Genomic DNA, 6,000 nt, shown 5'->3' with positions numbered 1-6,000 from the left:
GACTGTCATTCAAGGCTCTTAGTGGCAAGCAACAGAAGCTGACTGGCTTACGGAGAAGGAAAGAAAAATTTAAAAATGACACTGGGTAGCTCGTGGTTACCCAGTTGTTGGGAGGGCTGGAAAGCTCAGTCTAAGCTTCCAGTGACCAAGCCCACAATAGCTGGCGACACCAAGGCCATTACTGTGGCAGGAACCTAATCCTGTAACCACTGAGCCCCTGAAGCCAGACCCCGCTGCTGTTGCCCTTGCCAGAAAAGTGGAATTTTCCAAGAGCCTCCTAATTGAAGTCTTGTGTGGGGAAGTTAAACGATGCAGCCTGAGCACCTGCCTGGCTTTAGTTGCAAAGGAGCCTGAGGAGGAAAGGTCTGCTTTCTGCATCTGTTCTCAAAGCGCCCGGAACAAAGCAGAGGCATCCACAGGGGACCCGGCAGCAAGAGAGCGCTGGAGCATCTCCCCCAGGGGGCTTCTTGCTTTGCAAGAGGGAGCGCTCTTCGGTGGGCCCCCCCAGCCCCTTCCACAGCTGGGAGAGCAGCTTCACCCTCAGTGTTTGCCTCCCCGGCGGGGGGAGGGCCGAGCTCTCTGCCCTTTCTTCTGCGGGAGCTCAGCATTTATGGAATTCCAGAAGTCAGTCATTGTGCTTTGGGCTTCTGGAGATAAGGGCCATAAAATGCATCTCAGAGAGTCTGCATCTCCACAGCTTCATCCCTGTAGATCTATAGTTTCATTAAAAAAAATCGATCCGTCACTCCTAGTTTGGCCAGTTCTATGTGGGTAGATCAGACAGAGCTTCCTCACTTGAGAAGTTTGTGTTCTCAGCTTTGTGAGTCAACTGTACTCCAAGAAAATAAAAAAAAAGAAGCTTGTGTTCTATGTAGTAAATAAGCTCGAGGTAATGAAACAAAACAAAACAACCCAAGTTTTATTTATTTATGTATTTATTTATTTAACTTTTTTAGGGCCGCACCCACAGCATCTAGCTGTTCCCACGCTAGGGGTTGAATCGGAGCCGCAGCTGCCGGCCTCCACCACAGCCACAGCCATGCCAGATCCGGGCCTTGGCTGTGACCTACCCTGAAGCTCACAGCAACGTTGGATCCTTAATCCACTGAGCGAGGCCAGGGACTGAACCTGCATCCTCATGGATACTAGTCGGGTTCATGACCTGCTGATCCACAATGGGAACCCCCCAAGTTTTATTTCGAATGAGAGAAAATTTTCAGATGAATGATCACTGCCCGTAACAACCTGTGTGTCTGGCCCCCTCCAGAGAGTCGAATCGGGCAGAGCTGCTTCGGGGAGGGAGAAAGGAAGAGACGGTGGGAGGGTGAAAAGAGAAACACCAAACCCTCAGGGTCAAGGCCTTTGCAGAATGTGAGTGTGTTGCCTTACCCCGTATGGTCCCTAGGAAAGTGTCTGGCACCAAAATGTGTCCGACAACGGTCTGTTCCATCAGAGGGTCCCGTGGAGATCTCACGGGAAAGGGACCCTCTCCAGCCTTCATCGGTTGTTATCCTGCCTCTCGGGGAACCAGCAGAAACGGTGGCAATGACAGTGTCAACAGCAGTGAGGTTGGGGGACCATCCTCCTACCTCACCCGACTGTATGGATGGCATCTCTCTAGGCCTGAGTTTTAATATCTGTAAACGTGGTGGCTTCTCCCTCAAGAGCGTGTCCTCTTGTACCTAAAAGGAAAGGCAACATGTACGAAGCCCATCTATTGCACACACAGTATCTCCTGTTAATCCCACAGTCCTCCCACCTGGATCTCTAGCCTCATTTGTGGATCAAGTACCTGAGGTCTGCGGAGGTCTGTAACTTGTCAAGGTCATAGAACGTGAGGGGGCCCCGTGGCTTTGGGACTCCAGGCTGAGGCGGCCAGCCCCCAGGGTGCGATCCCAGATGAGTCAGCTCCCCCCAACTGTCTTCTCACCAGTCTAGACAGTGCAGGCCTGTGAGCCGGTCCCGTAAAGCAGCCAGAGGCTGCCGCGTCCCCATCTCCCCTCCCAGCCGTGGGAGGGCTTGTCCTGTACCTGAGAGGCGGCAAGTAAATCAAGTGCCACATTAATTCTCGACCATCAGCATTTGCCCCGGGAGACGGTCAGAGGCAAGGAGACTAATGTCCCATTGATCGTTCCACTTGCCAAAGGGAAAGCGAGATGAGTGTAATCCCATCTGTCAAGGTGGAGCAGGCCCGTCTGAAAGCTGCCTGGGTTACTCTAAGGAGGTAACAGTTTATCACTCTCTGGACAAGCCAATGTGCATGTGGGACAACCTCCTTTATGAGACGGTAAAAACATGCATCAGCAAAGAGAAGGTCTAGGGGAGAGAATGGCAAGCTCTCTGGCTTTCGTTCCACCGGGCCTTCCCCGAGGACGCGATGTTCTGAATGTGCACGCGGCCATACGCGCAGGACAAAACCCACCCCCAACCCCCGAGAAACAGTTACCCTTTGTGGAGGAGTGATTCTTACCTGGTGCTGTGCTGCTGTATCTTGACCATCCAGCAGCTTGCGAGGTGTTAGTGTGAGCGCCATTTTTCAGATGTGGACACTGAGGCTTAGAGAGGTTGAGTGACTTGCCCAAGGTTACTCAGCTGGTGCAGGGGGAAATCAGATGCAGGCTGGCTGCCCCTGCCCCTGCCCTCCACCCCGCCCCAGTGCCTGCTGGTGACCCAGCCAGGAAAGGAGCCCAGACGAGCCTGCCTGGAGATTGCTGTGCCTTCTCTCTGCTCTACTCCCTCCTCCCATGGTCAGCCCCTTAGGGGGGCTCTGCTGACCCCGGGGACAGGGAGGCGGGGTATTTGCTAAATGCAGAGGCTGGGCCAAGGCTGAGGGGCTGGGGGCCTCGGTCAGGGCGTCGGGATGGCTGAGGCTCTGGGAGGGGTCCAGGACTGGGCAAGTGAGGGCTGCGGGTCTTAGCAGCAGGCAGGGGCAGGCTCTGCGGAGGCTCCTCTGGGCCACTGCTGTGCGTGGATTCCCCTGGGGCGGGGTTGGGGTGGGGTGGGGGGGGGAGGCGAGGTCAGTGCCAGTTTCTCAGCAAGTCAGAAGCTGAGACATCCAGTGACCAGGCACCGTGCAGGTTAATGTGGCCACTGACAAAATGCCATGGCTGTGGTCTAGGAAGTTCAGGTGGGGAAGGCCTGGGACCACAATACCGTGATCTCAAAAACCTCAGAAGGGCTGTGCACATCTGAGATCTCAGAAAACACGAGTCTCAGTGTTCAGTTCAACCACAGAGAGAAGAGCCCTAAGCGGGGTGGGGGCTTCCCCACCAGCCCTGGCTTGGGACATGCTGCCAAGGCCCAGGTCACTCGAGGGCAGACATTCTCATCTTCGTGGCCAGAAGTTCAGTTTTCTAATTAATACGACTTCGGATCCGACAGAGATGGCTGCTCTGTCCCGGCTTGTTTGCTGTTTATCCCTGTGATTGATGCTGGTGACATTTAGAGTCTGTTAGGGAGATATTTCATGGATGCCCCATGTGGTGGATGGAGACAGGCAGGAAATGCGATTCCCTAGTTAAGGCAGAATCAGAGAGGGATCCACAGTGTGGATGGGGGAGTTCTCTGGTGGCTCAGTGGGTTTAAGGATGTGATGTCATCACTGTGGCTTGGCTCACTGCTGTGGCGTGGGTTCCATCCCTGGCTTGGGAACTTCTGTATGCCAAGGGTGCCCCCCCCCAAAAAAAAGTATGAACAGAAAAGCTGAAGCCCTTTCTAGCCTCTTGTTGAGTATGGTAGGGGGCTGGGGCTCAAGAAGAATGCACTGACCTGGAGCTGTAGCAGGGACCTGCCTTGAAGAGAAACAACATATGAGCGAGACAAGAAGCTTTTTTCCCTAAGGTTTTCTTGTGAAAAGTATTACATCTCTGTTGGCCAATAGATTTGGTGTCTAAGACTCACAAGAAAGGAAGCAAACAGGAAGGAAAACGCTCTTCTGGATGTTTCTGAGCTCTTTTAATGTTTGCCCCAAACCTCTGTGTCTACCTATCAAAAGGTCTACCTGTTAATCATACTGCTGATCTCAAAAGTGAAAAGGTTTTTGAATCCCCCAGCTAGAAGTGATTTTCACCCTGACACCCACAGCACTTTGTATATTGCTGTCAAGGCATAATGTTCAGACATTTGGAAACGTGGCTGTCATGAAATATGGCATGGGCACGTGTGAAAGATTTCATAATTCATGCATGAGGGTACCAGGAAGATGGCAAAGCTGGTTCAAAGAGCATTTTCAGGACCTGGGTATTTATAAGCACTTAAAAAGGAATGTTGGAGTAAAATTTCCATGTTAAAAACAAAACCATTTGCCCTCACACACGGTCAAATGATTTTTGAGGAGAGTACTGAGACCATTCAGTTGGGGAAAGGACTGTCTTTTAACAAATGGTGCTGGGAAAACAGAACATCCACATGCAAAAGAATAAAGTTGAATTCTTACCTTATGTCGTATATGAAAATTAACTCAAAGTGAATCGAAGACCTCAATGGAAAAGCTAAAGCTATAAAACTCTTAGAAGAATACATAAGGGAAAATATTCACATCATTGGCTTTGGCAATGATTTCTTGGCTTTCTCGTCAGAAGCACAGGAAACAAAAGAAGAAACAGATGAATTGGACTGCATCAAAATTAAAAGTTTTTGTTCATTAAGTCGCACTAGCAACAGGGTGAAAAGGTAGCCCACGGAATGGGAGAAAACATTTGCAAATCATACATCGGGTAAAGGGTTCATATTCAGGATATAAAAAAGAATTCCTACAACTCAACAACAAAAAACCCAGACAACCTGATTTTAAAAAATGGGCAATGAACTCGAATTGACATTTCTCCAAGAAGATATACAAATGGCCAGTAAGCACATGGAAAGATGCTCACCACTAAGCATTCAGGAAATCCAAGTCAAAACCATAATGAGATGGCTTATACCCATTAGAATTAAAAACCAAAAAGTAGTAACTGTTGGGAAGAATCTGGAGGAATTGGAACCCTGGGAAGGATCTGGAGGAATTGAACCCTGGCACACTGTTGGTGGGGAAAAGCGCATGGTAGTTCCACAAAAAATAGAGTTATTATATGATCCATCAAGCCCGCTTCTGGATATACATCCACAAGAACTGAAAGCAAAGTCTCAGGAGCTATGTGTACACCCAAGTTTACAGCAGTACTCTTTACAGTAGCCAAAAGGTGGAAGCAAAGCATGTGTCCATGTGCGGATGGATGGATGAACAAAATGTGGTATCTGCATACAATAAAATGCCCTCAGTCTCAAAAAGGAAATTCTGACACCTGCTATAACAGGATACTGTATTATAAAATAAGGAGATTATGCTGCAGGAAGTAAACAGGTCTCATGGACAAATACTGCCTGATTCCACTTATATGAGGTATGCAATGTGGTCAAATTCATAGGAATAGAAAGTAGACTGTGGTTGCCAGGTGCTGGCAGGAGGGGCCAATAGGGAGTCATTGTGTAACAGCTACGGAGTTTCAGTGTTGCAGGATGAAAAAATTTCTGGAGGTGGATGGTGGTGATGGTTGCACAACAATGGGAATCTACTTAATGACACTGAACTGTACACTTAGAAATGGTTCGGATGGTAAAAATTTGATGGTATGTGTCTTTGACCGCAATACAAAACAAAGCAGAACTGGTTAATGTCCTACAGGACAATTAAAAAAAAAATCAGTCTTTGATGTTATGTTTTCTATTGGATAGAAATGATTTATATCTTTACTGGACATGAGCTACACGTTTATACGTAACTTTGCAGAGTCCGAGCCCTTAACTAATGATAACTAGCCCATAAACAAAGATGCATTCCCCTAGGCAATTAAATAATCCTTGGGTGGGCCTGTGAAACAATGACCAAATGACGTTAGAAGGACTTGCTGTCCTTTCGTGGCTTTGTTGCTAGGTTTTAAATTATTGCTATTATTTTTTAATGTCACAGTCACTTGCCATCCTTGTTTTTCCTGCCAGTCCCTTGAGGGGAGGGGCTCTGTC

Source organism: Phacochoerus africanus, chromosome 6, assembly GCF_016906955.1.
Source record: "Phacochoerus africanus isolate WHEZ1 chromosome 6, ROS_Pafr_v1, whole genome shotgun sequence".
NCBI lineage: Eukaryota > Metazoa > Chordata > Mammalia > Artiodactyla > Suidae > Phacochoerus > Phacochoerus africanus.
Note: the sequence above shows the minus strand (reverse complement) of the source record.